The 24,862-nt window shown below is 38.5% G+C and overlaps 1 protein-coding gene across 2 annotated transcripts in view; it reads right to left on the bottom strand.

Annotated features, from left to right (window-relative positions):
- Positions 1 to 24,862, bottom strand: part of EDA (ectodysplasin A) — a 412,994-nt gene that overhangs the window by 98,302 nt on the left and 289,830 nt on the right. The gene's annotated exons all lie outside the window — the stretch shown is intronic.

Below are 24,862 nucleotides of genomic sequence, written 5' to 3' on the forward strand. Positions count from 1 at the left end.
TTAATGTCTTATTTGATATAAAGACATTTTCCAGAGGGTTCTGCTGTGGGCACTTATACTGTTGGCTTCCATGACCAGTAGACAACCTTGGGGACTCTACATGTGAATACAACAATCCTTTTCAAGTCTACACACATGGTAAACCCTCAAAAGCTTTAATTTAGCCTTATGAACAAACCCCCGTAAGCTCTCAAAATGATTTTAGTCTTTCTCATTTGATAATAGCACAGTGATGGCTCACTGAAAAGCAATCAATGTAAGAGCAATACTAGAATGCGGGCACTTATTAATTCTAGCTAACATGTGTATAGGTAGAAAGTCTGTTTCTTTGAGGCCATAGCCTTTCATGTTCATATGTATCAGCTTAATGGTAGCTATGCCCTATTTCATTATTATTTTTAAGAAGCAAAGGACAAAGGGTATATTTCAATCTTGTTTCTCCACTTTACTCTTTTATAATAGCAAAAAATAATACTTGTTTGATCTGTCCAAAAGTAAACTACAAAGAAGAGATATTGACAAAAAAGGGACACATATATACAGACATACAGTAAACGAGTGACACAGAACTCTACAGATGTGATCATTTGTTGTTATGAGGTAGGCCATAATTTGAGGCTTGGAGTCTTCTTCCTATGGACTTGGATACTATCAGTGAGCACAAAAAGGACAATCTGGTTGAAAGAGAGTATCTTTGCAAAAATCATAATGGGTTATCTATAAATTAATGAATATGAGTACCTAAAATGCCTGGGAGACCATGCTATTATATTTGTTTTCCAGAGACAATACAGTAATAGCAGTTAATAATTTCTGAAACAGTTTTGCATTCATTAACACTTTTGATCATTTCAACAGCATGAGGTAAACAAGGCTAATTTTCCCCCATTTTAAAGCTAAGGAAACTGAAGCTCAGAGGGATGTCATTCCCCCAAGGTCACAAGGCTGCTATGGTGGCAGAGACATCAGGATTGGGATCCAGAAATTGTAATTCAGTCTAGTATCCCTTCTATTACACCATGCTGCCCTTTAATTTTTATTCTTTTATAAGGACAGAAATATGGAATGAGGGCAGGTTTGGAGAGATATTAATATTCTGATTCCTGAAAATGATCCATATACAGGAAGAGAACAGATGATTTTACAATAATATTTATAAAATATAGAAAACACCTCCATGGGAATTCTGAATTCATATTATCTGATTCTAAGACCTCATGACAGTCTGAATGTACCCTACATTTCATTCCAATTAAAAAATAAAGGTCTACAGATTCCTGGAGAACCTTGCAAAAGATGATGAAGCAAGTCACCTAGAGCTATTATTACTATTATTACTTCAGAAACACATCACAAGGATGGGTCTCAGCAGGAAACCCTGGCACAGATTTCTGGAACTGCTGTGACTCCAACACCTACAATGAAGGGATCATGCTTTCCTCACAAAACAACACAGCTAAAAGATCTCATAAAATTAGCAAAAATTAGCTGAAAACCTGTATCAAATGCTTCTGGCCAACTCAAAACAGGAGTAGTAAATTTAAGGTAGAGATGTAGTAAAGAAAAAGACATCACTCATTTTCTGAGACTTGAAGTTATACAGCACCAAGATTTACACTGGAGGAGAACTAACCCTGTGTTTGGGACTCCTGCTTCTTATTCAGTGCCTTCATTTATAGAATAATCCAAACGGAGAAACTGAGGTGCATCTGAGAATTTCTTGAATGGTGGGTCAGAAAGATTGGATATCTCCTTGATATGGCCACTGACATTCTTTTTTTATTTTTTTAAATTTTTTATTGTTATGTTAATCACCATACATTACATCATTAGCTTTTGATGTAGTGTTCCACGATTCATTGTTTGTGCATAACACCCAGTGCTCCACACAGAATGTGCCCTCTTTATACCCATCACCAGGCTAACCCATCCCCCCACCCCCTCCCCTCTAGAACCCTCAGTGTGTTTTTCAGAGTCCATTGTCTCTCATGGTTCGTCTCCCCCTCCAACTTACTCCCCTTCATTCTTCCCCTCCTGCTATCTTCTTTTTTTTTCTTAACATATATTGCATTATTTGTTTCAGAGGTACAGGTCTGTGATTCAACAGTCTTGCACAATTCACAGCACTCACCATAGCACATACCCTCCCCAATGTCTATCACCCAGCCACCCCCTCCCTCCCACCCCCCACCACTCCAGCAACCCTCAGTTTGTTTCCTGAAATTAAGAATTCCTCATATCAGTGAGGTCATATGATACATGTCTTTCTCTGACTGACTTATTTCACTCAGCATAACACCCTCCAGTTCCATCCACGTCGTTGCAAATGGCAAGATCTCATTCCTTTTGATGGTTGCATGATATTCCATTGTGTATATATACCACTTCTTCTTTATCCATTCATCTGTTGATGGACATCTTGACTCTTTCCACAGTTTGGCTATTGTGGACATTGCTGCTATAAACATTGGGGTGCACGTACCCCTTCGGATCCCTACATTTGTATCTTGGTGGTAAATACCCAGTAGTGCAATTGCTGGATTGTATGGTAGTTCTATTTTCAACTGTTTGAGGAACCTCCATACTGTTTTCCAGAGTGGCTGCACCAGCTTGCATTCCCACCAACAGTGTAGGAGGGTTCCCCTTTCTCCGCATCCCCGCCAACATCTGTCGTTTCCTGACTTGTTAATTTTAGCCATTCTGACTGGTGTGAGGTGGTATCTCATGGAGGTTTTGATTTGGATTTCCCTGATGCCGAGTGATGTGGAGCACTTTTTCATGTGTCTGTTGGCCATTTGGATGTCTTCTTTGGAAAAATGTCTGTTCATGTCCTCTGCCCATTTCTTGATTGGATTACTTGTTCCTTGGGTGTTGAGTTTGATAAGTTCTTTATAGATTTTGGATACTAGCCCTTTATCTGATATGTCATTTGCAAATATCTTCTCCCATTCTGTCGGTTGTCTTTTGGTTTTGTGGATTGTTTCCACTGACATTCTTAAAGGCAAGGTATACTATATCTATGTTATGCCTCTAATCAACTAGTTTAGTAGTCCAGTGAAAACAAGGAAAAAGATTTCTGTAGCTTGATTTATTCTTGGTGAACTTATGCAGGCTCCTGAGGATCACTATATACCTTTCTTTTCTTAAAATGTGAATGAACTATTTGTCATTTTTTTTTCTCCTACAGGGATTACTGAAGATCATCAAACTTAATTTGTATAGTTTCCAAATAGAAAATCTAGACTCCTTCCCTTCCCCATTTGTTTTTTGAGTCATTCATTTAACAAACGTTTGAGTGTCTTCTATGTACTGGTGCTGTGTAAGGTAAACTCCAGGACCTGCTTCATTTTTACCTATTGCCTATAAATCTATATGCTCCCTCATTAAAGTGTAAGCTTTTCAGAGGGTCTTATTTATCTTTATACCTTTTCTGGTAGTGCCTAGAGACTTGTTAAATAATAAGAACATAAAGTTTTGGCATTTAACTCAAATTAAAGGATAGTAACAGATCAAAAAATTTATAAAGGAACCAGAATGAATTTTCCTGCTCTTTTTAAACTTAATGCCTATTTTTGACCTTTGAAAAATGTTTTCTTCTTGAAATCTCTGTCATGTTATTAAAAGTAAAATAAGTAAAGTAAAAGTAAAAGTAAAAAAAAAGGAAATGACTTTTTTTGATACTTGTGATGAAAACTTGAGCTGGATAGCTAAATTTTTTTTTAATTTCATTTTATTATGTTATGCTAGTCACCATACAATACATCATTAGTTTTTGATGTGGTGCCCAACGATTCATTGTTTTTGTATAACACCCAGTGCTCCCGGCAGTATGTGCCCTCCTTAATACCCATCACCAGGCTAACCCATCCACCCAACCCCGTCCCCTCTAAAACCCTCAGTTTGTTTCTCAGAGTCCATAGTCTCTCATGGTTCGTCTCTCCCTCCAATTCCCCCCTTCATTTTTCCCTTCCTTCTCCTAATGTCCTTATGTTCCACAAATGAAACCATATGATAATTGACATTCTCTGCTTGACTTATTTCACTTAGTATAATCTCCTCCAGTCCCATCCACATTGATGTAAAAGTTGGGTATTCATCCTTTCTGATGGCTGAGTCATATTCCATTGTATATATGGACCACATCTTTATCCACTCATCTGTTGAAGGGCATCTCGGCTCTTTCCACAGTTTGGCTACTGCGGATGTTGCTGCTATGAACATTGGGGTTCATATGACCCTTCTTTTCACTATATCTGTGTCTTTGGGGTAAATACCCAGGAGTGCAATTGCTGGGTCATAGGGCAGCTCTATTTTTAATTTTTTGAGGAACATCCACACTGTTTTTCAAAGTGGCTGTACCAACTTGCATTCCCACCAACAGTGTAAGAGGGTTCCCTTTTCTCCACAACCTCTCCAACATTTGTTGTTTCTTGCTCTGTCAATTTTTGCCATTCTAACTTGTGTAAGGTGATATCTCAATGTGGTTTTAATTTGAATTTCCCTGATGGCTAATGATGATGAACATTTTTTCATGTGTCTGTTAGCCATTTGTATGTCTTCTTTGGAGAAGTGTCTGTTCATGTCTTCTGCCCATTTTTTGACTTGACTATTTGTTTTTTGGGTGTTGAGTTTGAGAAGTTCTTTATAGATCTTGGATACCAGCCCTTTATCTGTAGTGTCATTTGAAAAATATCTCCTCCCACTCTGTGGGTTGCCTCTTTGTTTTCTTGACTGTTTCCTTTGCTGTGCAGAAGCTTTTTATCTTGATGAAGCCCCAAAAGTTCATTTTTCCTTTTGTTTCACTAGCTTTTGGAGATATATCTTGAGAGAAGTTGCTGTGGCCGATGTCAAAGAGGTTACTGCTTATGTTCTCCTCTAGGATTTTGATGGATTCCTGTCTCACATTGAGGTCTTTCATCCATTTTGAGTTTATCTTTGTGTGTGGTGTTAGAGAATGGTCGATTCTTCTGCATGTGGCTGTCCAATTTTCCCAGCACCATTTGTTGAAGAGACTGTCTTTTTTTCCACTGCATATTTTTTTCTGCTTTATTGAAGATTATTTGACCATAGAGTTGAGGGTCCATATCTGGGCTCTCTAATCTGTTCCATTGGTCTATATGTCTGTTTTTGTGCCAGTACCATGATGTCTTGATGATCACTGCTCTGTAATATAGCTTGAAATTGGGCAACATGATGCCCCCAGCTTTGTTTTTCTTTTTCAACATTTCCTTGGCGATTTGGGGTCTTTACCGATTCCATACAAATTTTAGGATTGTTTGTTCCAGCACTAAATTTTTATTATATCAGTAACTTCTGGATTTAGAACCAACATCTGCTAGTTTTTTTTTTTATTAACAAAACCTCTCTGATTTACTTACCCCATCCTACCTCTTCTTCTGTTCAGATGGTTTATAGATTCACTTTTTCAAAGAGAAGTTATTTATTTTTATAAAACCATCAGCTTATTGTCTGAGACATGGTGATATACAGTGTATACTTATATATACAGCTGCCTCCTTAACATATATATTTGGTTGTATAATAGAAACCTCAAACATAGTATGCCTAACTGAAATATTTAAATTTCAGTTAACATTCAGTGTAATATTAGTTTCAGGTGTAGAATTTAGAGATTCATCACTTACATAAAACACCCAGTGCCTATCACAAGTGCCCTACTTAATACCCATCATACATTTAACCCAACCTACTACTACCTACCTCCCCTCCAGCAATCCTCAGTTGTTCTCTTAATTAAGAATCTCTTTTTTTGTGTGCCTGGGTGGCTCAGTTGGTTAAGCGACTGCCTTCGGCTCAGGTCATGATCCTGGAGTCCCGGGATCGAGTCCCACATCGGGCTCCCTGCTCAGCGGGGGGTGTGCTTCTCCCTCTGACCCTCCTCTCATGCTCTCTCTCATTCTCTCTCTCTCAAATAAATAAAATCTTTAAAAAAAAAAGAATCTCTTTTCTTGTTAGCTTCTCCCTCCCCCCACCATGTTCATCTGTTTTGTTTCTTAAATTCCACAGACGAGTGTAATCATGTGCTATTTGTAGTTTTCTGACTTATTTCGCTTAGTATAATACACTCAAGTTATATCCATGTCATTGCAAATGGCAAGATTTCATTCTTTTTTTAGGACTAATATTCCATTCTGTGTGTACATATATACATATACACACACCACAGCTTCTTTATCCATTCATCAGTTGATGGACATTTGGGCTCTTTCCATAATTTGGCTATTGTTGATAACACTGCTATAAACATCAGGATGCATGTATCCATTGGAATCATTATTTTTGTATTCTTTGGGTAAATACATAGTAGTGCAATTGTTGGATTGTAAGGTAGTTCTATTTTTAACATTTTAAGGAACCTCTATACTGTTTTCCACAGTGGCTGGATGAGTTTGCACTCCCATCAACATTGTAAGAGGGTTCCCCTTTCTCTGTAACCTTCCCAACACCTGTTCTTTCCTGTGTTGTTAATTTTAGCCACTCTGACAGGTGTGAGTTTTGATTTGTATTTCCCTGATGAGTGATATTGAGCATCTTTTCATGCGTTTGTTAGGTATCTGTATATCTTCTTTGGAATAATGTCTATTTATGTCTTCTGCCCATTTCTTAACTGGATTATTTGTTTTCTGAATGTTAAGTTTGATAAGTTCTTTATGATTTTGGATACGAACCCTTTATCAAATATGTCATTTGCAAATATCTTGTCACATTCCGGAGGTTGTCTTTTAGTTTTATTGATTGTTTCCTTTGTTGTGCAGAACATTTCTATTTTGATGAAGTCCCAATAGTTCATTTTTGATTTTGATTCTCTTGCCTACAGAGATGTGTCTAGTAAGTTTTTACGGTTGATGTCAAAGAGGTTACTGCCTGTGTTCTTCGCCAGCATTTTGATGGTTTCCTGTCTTAAATTTAGGTCTTTCATCCATTTTGAATTTATTTTTGTATATGGTATAAGAAAGTGGTCCAGTTTCATTCTGTGAGTTGCTGTCCAGTTTTCCCAACACAATTAGTTGAAGAGACTAGTTGGGTGTCCATTTTGGGGTTTTCTACTCTGTTCCATTGATGCACCTGTTTTTGTGCCAGTACCATCCTGTTTTGACAACTACAGCTTTGTAATATAACTTGAAATCTGGAATTGTGATGCCTCCATCTTTGCTATTTGGGGTCTTCTGTGGTTCCATACAAATTTTAGGATTGTTTATTCTAACTCTGTGAAAAATGCTGGTGCTATTTTGATAGGGAATGTAATAAATGCGTGGATTGCTTTGGGTAGTATAGAAATTTTAAAAATATTTGTTCTTCCATTCCATGAATGTGGAATGTTTTTCCACTTCTTTGTGTCATCTTCAATTTCTTTCATCACTGTTTTATAATTTTCAGAGTACAGATCTTTTGCCACTTTGGTTAGGTTGATTCCTAGGTATCCTATGGTTTTAGGTGCAATTGTAAATGGGATCAAATCCTTGATTTCTCTTTCTGGTGCTTCACTATCAGTGTAGAGAAATGCAAGAAATTTCTGTACATTGATTTTGTATCTTGCGACATCACTGAATTTGTGTAACAATCTACCAATTTTTTAAAATTTTATTATGTTATGTTAATCACCATACATTCCATCGTTAGTTTTTGATGTAGTGTTCCATGATTCATTGTTTGCATATAACAACCAGTGCTCCATTCAGTACGTGCCCTCTTTAATACCCATCACCAGGCTAATCCATCCCCCCATCCCCCTCCCCTCTAGAACCCTCAGTTTGTTTCTCAGAGTCCAAAGTCTCTCATGGTTCTACCAATTTTTTGGTGGAATCTTTTGGGTTTTTTACATAGAGTATCATGACATCTGCAAATAGTGAAACTTTGACTTGTTCCTTGCTGATCTGGATGTCTTTTATTTCTTTTTGTTGTCTGATTGCTGAGACTAGGACTTCCAGTACTATGTGAAATAAGAGTGGTAAGAGTGGACATCCCTGTCTTGTTCTTAACCTTAGAGGAAAAGCTTTCAGTTTTTCACCAATGAAAATGATATTAGCTATGGGTTTTTCATATATGGCCTTTATTATGTTGAAGTAGGTTCTCTCTATCCCTATTTTTTTTAAATCAAGAATGTATGCTGTATTTTGTCAAATGCTCTTTCTGTATCTATTGAGAGGATCATATGGTTCTTATCATTTCCTTTATTAATGTGGTGTGTCATGTTGATTGACTTGTGAATATTGAATCACCATTGCAGCCCAGGAATAAATCTCACTTGATCGTGGCAAATGATTCTTTTAATGTACTGATGGACTTGATTTGCTAGTATTTTGTTGAGAATTTTTGCATACATGTTTATCAGGGATATTGGCCTGTAGTAATGTTATAGTGGGGTCTTTGTCTTGTTTTAGAATCAGGGTAATGCTGGTCTCATAGAATGAGTATGGAAGTTTTCATTCCATTTCTATTTTTTGGAGTAGTTTGAGAAGAACAGGTATTAACTCTTCTTTAAATGTTTGGTTGAATTTGACAAGAGCAAGATGGTGGAGGAGTAGGAGATGTAAATTTCATCTGCTCCCAGGAATTCAGCTAGATAGGGATCAAACCTTTCTGAACACCTACGAACTCAACAGGAGATCGAAGAAAAGAATAGCAGCAACTCTCTGAACAGAAAAGTGACCACTTTCTGGAAGGTAGGACGTGTGGAGATGTGAATCCGAGGCAATATTTGGGAAGACAGACGGTGGGGGAGGGGGCCTCTGTCAGCTGCTACTGCCAAGTGATAGAACAGCAGAGCACAGAATCGGAACTTTTAGAAGTCCACTCCACTGAGGGACTCACTCCAATGGCTAAGCGGGGGGTGGACCCCACTCTGGACAGTGTGGTCTCAGGACCCTTGTGGTCACAGAAAGACCAGGGGTGCCTGAGTGCAGCAGAGCTCCCAGGTATCGGAGTAGGAAAGCTGGCTACAGAGATGGAGCTGAGGAGTGGGCTCTTAGCTTGGGGTTGTCATATACTGTGATGCGCGGTACAGTGGGGCCACTGCTCTTCCAGCAGGGACCCAACAAGTGGCAGATCTGGGGAGACTCCCCTTCTGCCCCTAGGAGGAGCAGTGCGTGAGTGCAAAACAGGAATCTGCTGGGTTTGGAGACTCCAAACGGGGTCGTGTGCCACAGATAGAAACACTCGGTCACAGGCTGGGTGAACAAGGAGTGTGGCCAGAGGCCAGGGAGACAGGAGTGAGTGACTGCTTTTCTGTGGGGGCTCACTGAGGAGTGGTACCCCGAGTTCTCAACTCCTCCAGGGCAGAGATTGGGAGGCTGCCATTTTAACTCTCATCCTCCAAAGCTGTATGGAAAACTTGCAGGGAACAAAAGCTCCTGAGAGCAAACCTGAGCAGATTACTTAGCCTGGCCCCGGCAAGAGCGGGGCAATTAAACCTCCAGCAAAGACATTTGAGAACCACTGCAACAGGCCCCTCCCCCAGAATATCAGCAAGAAGAGCCAGCCAAGACCAAGTTTACCACAAATGAGAATGGCAGAACTCCAGCGCTAAGAGAATACTGCACATAGAATTCATGGCTATTTTCCCCATGATTCCTTAGTCTTTCAAAGTTAATTTTTTTAATTTTCTTTTTCCCTTTTTCAACCAACATCTTATCAATCCCTTATTAAAAAAATGTTTTTTATTTTTCATTTTTAGAGTCATATTCTATCCCTTCATAATAGTTACCCTTATTCCCTTATTTTTGGTGTATATATATATATATATATACTCATATATGAGTTGTTCTTTCTTGAAAATTTTGGGATACACTTTCTTCTAACAGACCCAAATATACCCTAAATCTCTAGTGTATGGCTTTGTTCTAGTCTCCTGCCTGATCACATTCCCTCTCTCTCTCTCTCTTTTTTTAAATCCTCTTCTTTCATTTTTCAATGAACTTCTTATCAATTCTTTTTATAAAAAACGTTATAATTTTTATCTTTACACTCAAATTCTATCCCTTCATCATATTTACCCTTATTTTTGTACATATATAAGCTTTTCTTTCTTTAAAATTTTGGGAGTCATTTTCTTCTAACAGACCAAAATACGCCCAAAATCTAGTGTGTGGCACTGATCTATGCAGCAGCCTGATCATATTTGATCATACTCTTTTTTTAAAAATCTTTTTCTTTTTTCTTTCTTTCCCTTTCTTTTCCCCTGGTTTCAGGTCTTTTCTGATTTGTTTAGTGTATATTTTTCTGGGGTCAAGGTTATCCTGTTAGCATTTTCTTCTCTCATTCATCTATTCTCCTCTGGACAAAATGAAAAGACAGAAAAAATCACGTGAAAAGAAAGAACAAGAGGCAGTACCGACTGCCAGGGACCTAATCAATACGAACAGTAGTAAGATGTTGGAACTAGAGTTCAGAATGACAATTTTAAAGATACAAGCTGGGCTTGAAAAAAGCATGGAAGATATTAGAGAAACCCTTTCTGGAGAAATAAAAGAACTAAAATCCAATCAAGTTGATATCAAAAAAGCTATTAATGAGGTGCAATAAAAAATGGAGGCTGTAAATGCTAGGATAAATGCGGCAGAAGAGAGAATTAATGATCTAGAAGACCAAATGATGGAAAGTAAAGAAGCAGAGAAAAAGAGATAAACAACTACTGGATCATGAGGGCAGAATTCGAGAGATAAGTGATACCATATGACAAAACAATATTAGAATAATTGGGATCCAGAAGAAGAAGAAGAAAGAGAGAGAGGGGCAGATGATATAATGAGCAAATTATAGCAGAGAAGTTCCCTAATTTGAGGAAGGAAACAGACATCAAATCCAGGGGGCACAGATAACCCCTCTCAAAATCAATAAAAATAGGTCAACAACTTGACATCTAATAGTAAAACGTATGAGTCTCAGAGACAAAGAGCAAATCCTGAAAGGAGCTCGGGGCAAGAGATCTGTAACCTACAATGGTAGAAACATTAGATTGGCAACAGACCCATCCACAGAGACCTGGCAGGCCAGAAAGGGCTGGCATGATATATTCAGAGCACTAAATGAGAAAAATATGCAGCCAAGAATACTATATCCAGCTAGGCTGTCATTGAAAATAGAAGGAGAGATAAAAAGCTTCCAGGACAAACAAAAACTAAAGGAATTTGCAAACACAAAACCAGCCCTACAAGAAATATTGAAAGGGGTCCTCTAAGCAAAGAGAGAGCCTAAAAGTAACATAGACCAGAAAGGAACACAGACAATATACAGTAATAGTCACCTTCCAGGCAATACAATGGCACTAAATTCATATCTTTCAATAGTTACCCTGAATGTAAATGGGCTAAATGCCCCAATCAAAAGACACAGGGTATCAGATTGGATAAAAAACAAGACCCATCGATATGCTGTCTGCAAGAGACTCATTTTAGACCCAAAGACACCCCCAGATTGAAAGTGAGGGGGAGGAAAATCATTTACCATGCTAATGGACACCAAAAGTAAGCTGGGGTGGCAATCCTTATATCAGACAAATCAGATTTTTAAACCAAAGACTGTAATAAGAGATGAGGAAGGACACTATATCCTACTTAAAGGGTCTATCCAACAAGAAGATCTAACAGTTGTAAATATCTCTGCCCCTAACATGGGAGCAGCCAATTATATAAGCCAATTAATAACAAAAGCAAAGAAACACATCGACAACAATACAATAATAGTGGGGGACGTTTAACACTGCCCTCACTGAAATGGACAGATCATCTAAGCAAAAGATCAACAAGGAAATAAATGATTTCAATAACACACTGGACCAAATGGACTTCATAGATATATTCAGAACATTACATCCCAAAGCAGCAGAACACATTCTTCTCTAATACCCATGGAACAGTCTCCAGAATAGATCAACCGGTACCAAAGATTGGGATCATTCCCTGCATATTTTCAGACCACAAGGCTTTGAAACTAGAACTCAATCACAAGAGGAAAGTCGGAAAGAACTCAAATACATGGAGGCTAAAGAGCATCCTACTAACGAATGAATGGGTCAACCAGGAAATTAATGAAGAATTAAAAAATTTCATGGAAACAATGAAAATGAAAACACAACTGTTCAAAATCTTAGGGATACAGCAAAGGCAGTCCTAAGAGGAAAGTATATAGCAATACAAGCCTTTCTCAAAAAACAAAAAAGGTCTCAAATACACAACCTAACCCTACACCTGAAGGAACTGGAGAAAGAACAGCAAATAAAGCCTAAACCCAGCAGGAGAAGAGAAATAAGAAAGATCAGAGCAGAAATCAATGAACTAGAAACCAAAAGAACAGTAGAACAGATCAACGAAACTAGGAGCTGGTTCTTTGAAAGAATTAACAAGATTGATAAACCCCTGGCCAGACGTATCAAAAAGAAAAGAGAAATTACCCAAATCAACAAAATCATGAATGAAAGAGGAGAGATCACAACCAACACCAAAGAAATACAAACAATTATAAGAACATATTATGAGCAACTATATGCCAGCAAATTAGATAATCTGGAAGAAATGGATGCATTCCTAGAGATGTATCAACTACCAAAACTGAACCAGGAAGAAATAGAAAACCGGAACAGACCTATAACCACTAAGGAAATTGAAGCAGTCATCAAAAATCTCCCAACAAACAAAAGCTCAGGACCAGATGGCTTCCCAGGGGAATTCTACCAAACATTTAAAGAAGAATTAATACCTATTCTTCTGAAACTGTTCCAAAAAATAGAAATGGAAGGAAAACTTCCAAACTCGTTTTATGAGGCCACCATTACCTTGATCCCAAAACCAGACAAAGACCTCATCAAAAAGGAGAATTACAGACCAATATCCTTGATGAACATGGATGCAAAAATTCCCACCAAGACACTAGCCAATAGGATCCAACAGTACATTAAAAGGATTATTCACCACAACCAAGTGGGATTTATCCCTGGGCTGCAAGGTTGGTTCAACATGTGCAAATCAATCAATGTGATACAATACATTAATAAGAGAGAGAACAAATACCATATGATCCTCTGAATAGATGCAGAAATAGCATTTGACAAAGTACAGCATACTTTCTTGATCAAAAGTCTTCAGAGTATAGGGATAGAGGGTACATACCTCAATATCATAAAAGCCATCTATGAAAAACCCATAGCGAATATCATTCTCAATGGGGAAAAACTGAGAGCTTTCTCCCTAAGGTCAGGAACATGGCAGGGATGTCCACCATCACCACCGCTATTCAACATAGTATTAGAAGTCCTAGCCACAGCAATCTGACAACAAAAAGAAATAAAAGGCATCCGAATCGGCAAGGAAGAAGTCAAACTCTCATTCTTTGCAGATGATATGATACTTTATGTGGAAAACCCAAAAGACTCCACCCCAAAACTGCTAGAACTCATACAGGAATTCAGTCAAGTGGCAGGATATAAAATCAATGCACAGAAATCAGTGGCATTTCTATATACCAACAACAAGACAGAAGAAAGAGAAATTAAGGAGTCGATCCCATTTACAATTGCACCCGAAACCATAAGGTACCTAGGAATATATCTAACCAAGGAGGCAAAGAATCTGTACTCAGAAAATTATAAAATAGTCATGAAAGAAATTGAGGAAGACACAAAGAAATGGAAAAACGTTCTATGCTCATGGATTGGAAGAACAAATATTGTGAAGATGTCAATGCTACCTAGAGCAATCTACACATTTAATGCAATCCTTATCAAAATACAATCAACCTTTTTCAAGGTAATGGAACAAATAATCCTAAAATTTGTATAGAACCAGAAAAGACCCCGAATAGCCAGAGGAATGTTGAAAAAGAAAAGCAAAGCTGGCAGCATCACAATTCCAGACTTCAACCTCTATTACAAAGCTGTCATCATCAAGGCAGTATGGTACTGGCACAAAAACAGACACATAGATCAATGGAAGAGAATAGAGAGCCCAGAAATGGACCCTCAACTCTATGGTCAACTAATCGACAAAGCAGGAAAGAATGTCCAATGGAAAAAATACAGTCTCTTCAACAAATGGTGTTGGGAAAATTGGACAGCCACATGCAGAAGAATGAAACTGGACCATTTCCTTACACCACACACAAAAATAGACTCAAAATGGTTGAAAAGTCCTAAATGTGAGACTGGAGTCCATCAACATCCTAAAGGAGAACACAAGCAGCAACCTCTTTGACCTCAGCTGCAGTAACTTCTTCCTAGACACATCGCCAAAGTCAAGGGAAGCAAGGGCAAAAATGAACTATTGGGACTTCATCAAGATAAAAAGCTTTTGCATAGCAAAAGAAACAGTCTACAAAACCAAAAGACAACCGACAGAATGGGAGAAGATATTTGCAAATGACATATCAGATAATGGGCTAGTATCCAAAATCTATAAAGAACTTATCAAACTCGACACCCAAAGAACGAATGATCCAATCAAGAAATGGGCAGAAGACATGAACAGACATTTTTCCAAAGAAGACATCCAAATGGCCAACAGGCACATGAAAAAGTGCTCCACATCACTCGGCATCAGGGAAATCCAAATCAAAACCTTAATGAGATACCTCACACCAGTCAGAATGGCTAAAATTAACAAGTCAGGAAATGACAGATGTTGGCAGGGACACGGAGAAAGGGGAATCCTCCTACACTGTTGGTGGGAATGCAAGCTGGTGCAGCCACTCTGGAAAACAGTATGGAGGTTCCTCAAAAAGTTGAAAATAGAGGTACCCTATGACCCAGCAATTGCACTCTTGGGTATTTACCCCTAAGCTACAAAAGGGGTACGTGCAGCCCAATGTTTATAGCAGCATTGTCCACAACAGCCAATCTATGGAAAGAGCCAAGATGTCCATTGACAGATGAATGGATAAAGAAGAGGTGGTATATATATACAATGGAATATTATGCAGCCATTAAAAGGGATGAAATCTTGCCATTTGCAACAACGTGGATGGAAATGGAAGGTATTATGCTGAGCGAAATAAGTCAATTAGAGAAAGACATGTATCATATGATCTCACTGATAGGAGGAATTCTTAATCTAAGGAAACAGAGGGTTGCTGGAGTGGTGGGGCTGGGAGGGATGGGGTGGCTGGGTGATAGACACTGGGCAGGGTGTGTGCTTTGGTGAGCGCTGTGAATGTGTAAGACTGTTGAATCACAGACCTGTACCTCTGAAAGAATTATACATCATACGTTAAAAAAAAAAGAAGATAGCAGTAGGGGAAAAATGAAGCAGGGGAAATCAGAGGGGGAGACGAACCATGAGAGACTATGGACTCTGAGAAACAAACTGAGGGTTCTAGAGGGGAGGGGGGTGGAGGAATGGGTTAGCCTGGTGATCGGTGTTAAAGAGGGCACGTATTGAATGGAGCACTGGGTGTTATACACAATGAATCATGGAACACTACATCAAAATATAATGATGTAATGTATGGTGATTAACATAATAAAAAAATGTTTGGTCAAATTCCCTGTGAAGCCATCTGGCTCTGGACTTCTGTTTCTTGGCAGTTTTCTGATTACTGATTCAATTTCTTTGCTCATTATCAGTCTATTCAACTTTTCTATTTCTTCCTGTTTCACTTTTGGTAGTTTATGTGTTTCTAGGAATTTATCTATTATCTTCCAGCTTGCCCAGTTTGTTGGCATATAATTTTTTATAATAGTTTTTTAGAATTGTTTGTATTTCTGTTGTATTGGTTATGATTTCTCCTCTCTCACTCGTGATCTTATTTATTTGTGATCTTTCTCTTTTCCTTTTGATAAGTCTGGCTAGTGCTTTATCAACTTTATTTTTTTTTTCCAATAAACCAGCTCCTGGTTTCATCTGTTCTATTGTTTTTTTGTTTGTTTGTTTGTTTGTGTCCATATCAATTATTTCTGCTCTAATCTTTATTATTTCCCTTCTTTTGCTGGCTTTAGGCTTCATTTTTTATTCTTTTTCTAGCTCTATTCGGTGTAAGTTTAGGTTGTGTATTTGAGATATTTCTTGCTTCTTGAGGTAGGCCTGTATTCTTATATACTTCCCTCTTATGAAGGCTTTTGCTGCAACCCAAAAGTTTTGGACCATCATGTTTTCATTTTCATTTGTTTCCATGTATTTTTATTTCTTCTTTAATTTATTGGTTGACACAGTCATTTTTAGTAGGATGTTCTTTGGTCTCCATGTATTTGTGGTCTTTCCAAATTTTTTTTCTTGTGATTGACTTCAAGTGTCATAGTGTTGTGGTCTGAAAATATGTATGGTATGATCTCAATCTTTTTGTACTTGTTGAGGCCTGATTTGTGACCTAGTATCTGATCTATTCTGGAGAATGTCCCATGTGCACTTGAAAAGAATGTGTATTCTGCTGCTTTAGGATGGAATGTTCTGTATATATCTGTTAAGTCCATCTGGTCCAATGTGCCATTCAAAGCCATTTTTTCCTTGTTGATTTTCTGCTTAGATGATCTGTTCATTGCTGTATGTGGGGTGTTAAAGTCCTCTATTATTATGTATTATGATTCATGAGTTTGTTATTATTTTATATATTTGGGTGCTCCCAAGTTGGGGGTATAAATATTTATAATTGTTAGATCTTCTTGTTGGATAGACTCCTTTATTATGATATATTGCCCTTCTTTATCTATTGTTACAGTCTTTGGTTTATTTTATTTTTTTAAGATTTTATTTTTAAGTAATCTCTACACACAACTTGGGGGTCAAACTCACAACACTGAGATGAAGAGTTGCATGCTCAACTGATTGAGGCACCCCTTTTTGGTGTAAAATATTGTCTGATATAAGTATTGCTAGTCTGGCTTTCTTTTGATGTCCATTAGCATGGTAAATCTTTCTCCATCTCTTCACTTTCAATCTGCATATGTCTCTTTAGGTCTAAAATGAGTTTCTTGTAGGCAGCATATAGATGGGCCTTGTTTTTTTTTTTAATCCATTTTGATACCCTATGTCTTTTGATTGAAGCATTTAGTCCTTTTACGTTCTCAGTGATTACTGATAGATATGAATTTAATGCCATGTTATTACATGTTTTGTCATTGTTTCTGGACATTTTCTCTGTTCCTTTCTAGTCTTTGTTGTGTTTGTTCTTTCTTTCCCACTCAAAGAGTCCCTTTTAGAATTTCTTGAAGGGCTGGCTTAGTGGTCATGAACTCCTTTACTTTTTGTTTGTCTTGGAAATTTTTCTTAAGATTTTATTTATTTGAGAGAGAGTGAGTTGAGTCAGGGGGGCAGAGAGAGAGGGAGAAGCAGACCCCCTGCTGAGCAGAGAGCCTGACATGGGGCTCAATCCCAGGACCCGAGATCATGACCTGAGGCAAAAGCAGCCACTTAACCAACTGAGCCACCCAGACACCCCTGTTTGCCTTGGAAATTCTTTATCTGTCCTTTTATTCTGAATGATGGCCTTGCTGGGTAGAATATTCTTGGGTACAGATTTTTCCTATTCTGCACATTGAATATATCATGCCACTCTCCTCTGGCCTGCCAGGTTTCTGTCTAAAGATTTGCTGCTAACCTCATTTGTTTTACCTTATAAGTTAGGGACTTCTTTTGTCTTGCTGCTTTTAGGATTTTTCTTTATCTCTATATTTTGCAAATTTAACTAACATGTCTTAGTGTTGGCCTGCTTTTGTTGATTTTGATGGGAGTTCTCTGTGCCTTCTGGTTTTGGATATCTGTTTCCTTCCCCAGATTAGTAAAGTTTTCAGCTATAATTTCCTCAAATAAATCTTCTGTCCCCTTTTCTCTCTTCTTCTAGGACTCCAAAGATACAAATGTTATTATGCTTTATGGATTCGCTGAGTTCACAAAATCTACCTTTGTGATCTAATATTTTTCTTTCCCTCTTCTTTTAAGCTTCATCATTTTCATAATTTTACCTTCCTTTTTAAGGATTTTATTTATTTATTAGAGAAAGAGAGGGAGAGAGAGAGATGGGGCAGACAGAGAGGAAGAGAGAAAAATCTTAAGCAGGCTCCACACCCAGTGTGGAGTCCATCATAGGCCTCAATCTCATGACCCTGTGGTCATGACCTGAGCTGAAGGCAAGAGTCGAATGCTTAACTGACTGAGCCATCTAGGCACCCCATTTTACCTTCTGTATCACTTATTCATTCCTCTGATTCTTCCATCCTTGTGGTCATTATATCCAGTGGGTTTTGAATCTCAGTTAATACATTTTTCATTTTGGCCTGACTAGTTTTTAGATCTTTTATCTCTGCAGTAAGAGACACCCTGATGTCTTCTATGCTTTCCTCAAGCCCAGTTAGTATCCTTATGATTGTTCCTTTAAATTCTGGATCAGGCATATTACTTATATCTGTTTCAATTGGATCCCTGGCCATGACCTTTTCTGGTTCTTTCTTTTGGGATGAATTCCTCCATCTTGGCATTTGGTCTAGGTCTATCTTCTTGTGTGTGTTAGGAAATCCTGTTATGTTTCCTGCTCCTGAGAATAATGGCTTTATAAAGAAGAAGTCATATACTGCATAGGGCCTGGTGCTTCAGAATGTGTCTGTGGTGTATGCAGTGTGCACTCTGCTGCTGTGTTTTGGCTATACTTCCCCTCAGGTAAGTCCTCTGCAGTGTTTCTCCTTGCCTTCAGTGGGAAGTGTTTGGTGTGGCAAGTTTTAACTAGGTGTGCTCTGGTCTGCTTGTTAAAAGAGACCTGATGCTATTTCCACTAGAGCTGAAGCTTTGAAGAACTCTGTGGTCAGTAGACGAGGCATGTGCATGGGGGTAGCTGTGCTGGTGTTCTGGGGGAGAGGCCTACTGTGCAGGTTCTCAGGCACACTTGTTCCAGAAAAGCAGCACCAGCAGAGTGCAGGGAAGCAAGGCTTGGTGTAAGCAGTTTAGCCCACGAGTGTTAGCATTGTGCTGCTTGCTGAAGTTAGTTTATGCTGAATGGCGGGGGAGAGAACTGGGGCCAACCAGCTCCCTAGTCTCCAGAGAGGGAGTGTTTGCACCCTCTGCTGTCCGGGAAGCCCTCCCAGAAGAGCAAAGAATCTCCCCTCCTGTGTCTCAGTCATCCCTCAGATCGCTGCCTTCACCCTAACTGTGTCCAGGTTGTCTGCCTGCCCAGCAGCACAGTATACCTTGGGCTCTATCCTAGGCAGGTAGTCTGAGTTTTAAAACTCCAAACTGTAGGGACCTGACATGGCAGGTACCTGCACTGGATGGTCTTGCTGACCTGGGACTGATGCAGGTTTATCCCAGAAGGGCAGTCACACCAAAGTGCAGAGGCATGGAGTTTGGAGTAAAGTGCAGCAAAGAGCCATTGTCCAGGTTAGCTGCCCTCAGGTGTCTTTGTACCTATGCTGCGAGACAGGGGAGGGAAATGGTGCCTGCCAGCTTTTTTGTCCCTGGAGAGCCAATGCCACCTCTCCCAGATGCACTCCAATATGGGGAAACTGCCTCCCACTATGTCCCAGAGGATCCTCAGATTGTGCCCTTTGCTCCCAGGCTATCTGCTCTCCTCCACAGGAGCACTGCAGTGCCCTCAGGGTTCCATATGAGCCACACTGCGACCTTCTAAAACTCCTGTCTTTGAGCCCAGGTGGTTGTAAAAACTCATGAAAATCAGCCCCTCTTGTTTTCCCAATGACTTTGGGGAAGTGTTTTCCTTTTGTGATCTCCTGTGTATTTCTCTTTCTATCATGAGCCTCTCTCTGAGACTAGGGCTCCCTCCCCTCTACACCACCTGCGATCTGTTTCTCCTTCAAACCATGTCTCTCTGCACCTCCTACCGTCAATGATGTGGCCTCCTCTCTCCCTCTAGTTGTGCAGTTTGTTCTGTAGGTCCTCAGATTGATTTCTTGGGTATTAAGGATAATTTGATATTTATCTAGCTGTGTTCAAGGGATGAGGCAAGACTAGGGTCCTCTTAATACTCCATCTTCTGAATTCCTTTTTTTTATTCAAGTATAATTAATATATAGAATTATAATAGTATAAGGTGTACAATATAATGTTTCAACAATTCTCTACATTTGTCAGTGTTCATCAAGATAAGTATACTCTTGGAGACAGGAAGATGGCACTGAAGGAGGAGGACCCTAGGCTCACCCTGTCATATTAATACAACAAGATAATTACCAAACCATCAGAAATACCCCAGAAATCAACCTGAAGACTGACAGAACAAACTCCACAACTAAAGTGAAAGAAGAAGCCACATCAAAAAATGTAGGAAGTGTAGAGACGTGGTTTAAGGGAGAAACAGATCCTGGCTGCAGCAGAGGGGAGGGAGCCAGGATTGTGGAGAAGGGTGAGAGAGAGAGGAGCATACAGGGGAATGAACAAAGAGAATGTTTCCCTAAAGCCACTGGCTTGGAAAACAAGAGGGGTTGAATTTTGTGAGTTCTTGCAACCAGTGGGGCTTAAAGCCTGGAGTTTTAAAGGTGAGCAGGCTATACTGGGATAGTGCCTGGAGGGCACTGCAGTGCTCTTGGAGGAAGGCAGACAGACAACCCAGGTGCATACAGCATTGAAAGAGTGATCTGAAGAGTGCCTAGGACACAGTGGGGAGATTATTTTCTCTTCTCAGAGCAGTACAGTGAGAGGCAGCATTCATGGAGACACCACTCCAAATACAAAGGAGCTGGCCAGCACCATTTCCCTCCTCTACCCCTTAGTATAAACACAGAACCACCTATGGGAAGCAGCACAGTGTAGACACTGGCTGCCCAACTTGCTTACATTAAGCCCCCCCCCCCCCATGCTATGGTGGAAAGGTCCATCTCAGTCACATTTACCTCTGTCCCCATGTGGCAGGCCCCTCCCCCAGAAGACCAGCACAGACCCCAGCCCATACCATATATCCCAACCAGAGAGTTTTTCAGGGCCCCAATTCTGGGGAAGGTGGTGACAGGTCTCATTTCAGAAGCAGACCAGAGCATATCTAATTAAAACTCACTACATTCAGGTGAGGGACCAAACACTGCCCACAGCAGGCAAGGAGAGCCCCTGCAGATGACTGGCCTGAAGGATAGAGCAACCAGAACACAACAGCAGAGAACACACAGCACATGGTGGAGACATTCCCATAAGTGCCAAGCCACAGGCACTACATGACCTCTTCTTCCTAAGGACATTACATTTAGGAGGTGGAGACATAACTGGTTTTTCTAAAAAAAAAAAAAGTAGCAGGCAGAGATGTAGAAAAAATCAGAAGACAGAGGAATTTATCCCAAATGAAAGAATAAAGCCACGGCCAGAGATCTAAGTAAAACAAATATAAGTAACATGCCTGATGGAGAATTTAAAGCAATGATCATAAGGATACTCACTGGGCTTGAAAAAAGAACTGAAGACATTAGTGAGACACTTACCACAGAGATAAAAGGGTTAAAAAAGAATCAATCAGAGATGAAGTGTGCAATAAACAAGATTAGAAACATGCTTAATGCCATGAAAAACAGGCCGGAAGAAGCAGAAGAATGAATCAATGACCTAGAAGACAAAGTAATGGAGACAATGAAGCTGAAAAAAAGAAACAAGAATTAAGTAAAATGAGAATAGACTTAGAAAACCCTGTTGACTCCATCAAATGTAATAACATATGTATTACAGGAGTCCCACAAGCAGGAGAGAGAGAAAAGGCGGCAGAAAATTTGACGAAATAATAGATGAAAACATCACTAATCTGGGGAAGGAAACAGACATCCAGATCCCGGAGGCAGAGAACTTTCATCAAAATCAACAAAAGCAGACCCACACCAAAACATAATAATTAAAGTTGCAAAATATAATGATAAAGAAAAAAATTTTTAAAGCAGCAAGACAAAAGAAGTAAGCAACTTACAAGGGAAAAACCATAAGGCTAGCAGATTTTTCAACAAAAACTTTGCATGTCAGAAGAGAGCAGCATGATTTATTCAAAGTTTTGAATGGGAAAAATCTGCAGCCAAGAATACTCTATCCAGCAAGGCTATCATTCAGAATAGAAGGAGAGATAGTTTCCCAGACAAAGAGTTTTTGACCACTAACCCAGTCCTGCAAGAAATATTAAAGGGGACTCTGAGTGGAAAGAAGAGACCAAAAGTGAGAGTATGAAGGTAGGAAACAGAAAAGTAGTAAAATGAGTATTTCTGTAAATATCAATCAAGGAACTCACACACAAAAAAGGATATAAAATATAATAACATAAACCCAAAATGTGCAGATGAGAGGAGAAAAGAGTGGGTTCAAACATAAATGACCATCAACTTAATATACACTGCTGTATGCAGAACAGGTTATATATAAACCTAATGGAAACCATATATCAAAAAACCACTAATAAACATGCAAATAATAAAGACAAAGAAATTCAAATATATCATAAAATCAGCAAATCATGAGAGAAAAACAAGAAAAGATCAGAGAAAATCTCCCCAAACCACAAAACAAGTGATAAAATGACAATATATATCTATCAATAATTACTGTGAATGTAAATGGACTAAATGCTCCAATCAAAAGACATAGGGTGTCAAAATGGAAAAGAAAACAAGTCCCATCTGTATGCTGCCTACAAGAGACTCATTTTAAACCTAAAGACACCAGCAGATTGGAAGTGAGGGGATATAGAAACATATATCATGCAAATGGATGTCAAAAACAAACAAACAAACAAACAAACCTAGAATAGCAATACTTATATTGGACAAACTGACTTTCAAACAAAGACTGTAACAAGAGACAAAGAAGGGATCTATATAATAATAAAGGGGACAATCCAATAAGAAGATATGTCAATTGTAAATATTTATTCACCCAACATGGGAGTACCCAAATACATAAAACAATAATAAACATAAAGAACTGATAATGACATAATAATAGTAGGGGACTTTAACACCCTATTGACAAGAACGGAGAGATTATCTAAATAGAAGATCAACAAGGAAGCAATGGCTTTGAATGACACTCTGGACCAGATGGACTTAACAGATATATTCAGAACATTCCATCCTAAAACAGCACAATACACATTCTTTTCAAGTGCACATGGAACATTCTCCAGAATAGATCACATATTAGGGCACAAAACAGGCCTCAACAAATTCACGAATGGAACCACACCATGTACCTTTTCTGACCACAACACTATGAAACTAGAAATCAACCACAAAAAAAAAAAAATCTGGAAAGACCACAAATACATGGAGGTTATATAACCTGCTACTAAACAATGAATGGGTCAACCAGAAATTAAAAGATACATACAAAAAGAAAGTAAAAAATACATGAAAACAAATGAAAATGAAAACACTACAGTCCAAAACACTTGTGATGCAGCAAAAGTGGTTCTAAGAGGGAAGTTTATACCAATACAGGCCAACCTTAAGGAGCAAGAAAAAGCTCAAATAAACAACCTTACGCCTAAAGGAGCTAGAAAAAGAACAACACATAAAACCTAAAACAACAGAATGAAGGAAATAATAATGATTATAGAAGAAATAAATGATGTAGAAACTAAGAAATAATAGAACAGATAAAATGAAACCAGAAGCTGGTTCTTTGAGAAGATCAACATAGTTGATAAATCTCTAGCCAGAGTTATCAAAAAGAAAAGAAAAAGGACCCAAATAAATAAAATCACAAATGAGAGAGGAGAAATAATAACCAACACCACAGAAATATAAACAATTATAAGAGAAAATTATGAAAAACTATACACCAACAAATTGGACAACCTGGAAGAAATGGATAAATTCCTCGAAACATACAAATTACCAAAACTGAAACAGGAAAAAATAGAAAATTTGAACAGATTACCAGCAAAGAAATGGAATCAAAAGTCCAGGACCAGATGGCTTCACAGGCAAATTCTACCAAATATTAGAATTAATACCTATTCCTCTTAAACTATTCCAAAAAATAGAAAAGGAAGGAAAACTTCCAAAATCATTCTATGAGCAAGCATTATCCTGATACCAAAACCAGATAAAGACCCCAGTAAACAAACACACAAACTACAATATGCCTGAACATAGATACAAAAATCCTCAGTAAATACTAGCTACCAAATCCAAAAATACACTAAAAAAACCAGTCTCCACAATCAAGTGGGGTTTTTTCCTGGGTTGCAAAGGTGGTTCAATATTCATGAATCAATCAACTTGATACATCACATTAAGAAAAGAAAGGAGAAGAGCCATATGATTCTTTCAATAGATGCAGGAAAAGATTTTGGCAAAGTTACCACATCCATTCATGATAAAAACTCTCAACAAAGTAGCTTTACAGGGAACATACCTCAACATAATAAACACTGTATATGAAAAATCCATGGCTAGCATCATCCTTAATGGAGAAAACTGGAAAGCCTTTTCACTAAGCTCAGGAAAAAGACTAGGATATCCACTCTCACTGCCTTTAGTGAACATAGTACTGGAAGTCCTAGCTACAGCAATCAGACAACAAAAAGAAATAAAAGGCATCCAAATCAGCAAGGAAGAAATAAAACTTTCACTATTTGCAGATGACATAATACTCTATATAGAAAACCTGAAAGACTTCACCAAAAAACTGTTAGAATTGATCAACAAACTCAGTAATTCACAGGATACAAAAATCAACATACAGAAATCGGTTGTATTTCTATACACCAATAATGAAGCACCAGAAAGAGAAATTAAGAAAACAGTCCCATTTACAATTGCACCCAAAATTATAAGAAACCTAGGAGTAAACCTAACAATAGAGGTGAAAGACCTGTACTCTGAAAAATATAAAACACTGATAAAAGATATTGAAGATGAGACAAAGAAATGGAAAGATATTTCATGTTCATGGATTGGAAGAACAAGTATTGTTAAAATGTCTATGGTACCCAAGGCAATCTACATATTTAA

Source organism: Eumetopias jubatus, unplaced genomic scaffold (assembly GCF_037043125.1).
Source record: "Eumetopias jubatus isolate StellerSeaLion01/CBP00866 unplaced genomic scaffold, mEumJub1_p1.0 scaffold_11, whole genome shotgun sequence".
Taxonomy (NCBI): domain Eukaryota; kingdom Metazoa; phylum Chordata; class Mammalia; order Carnivora; family Otariidae; genus Eumetopias; species Eumetopias jubatus.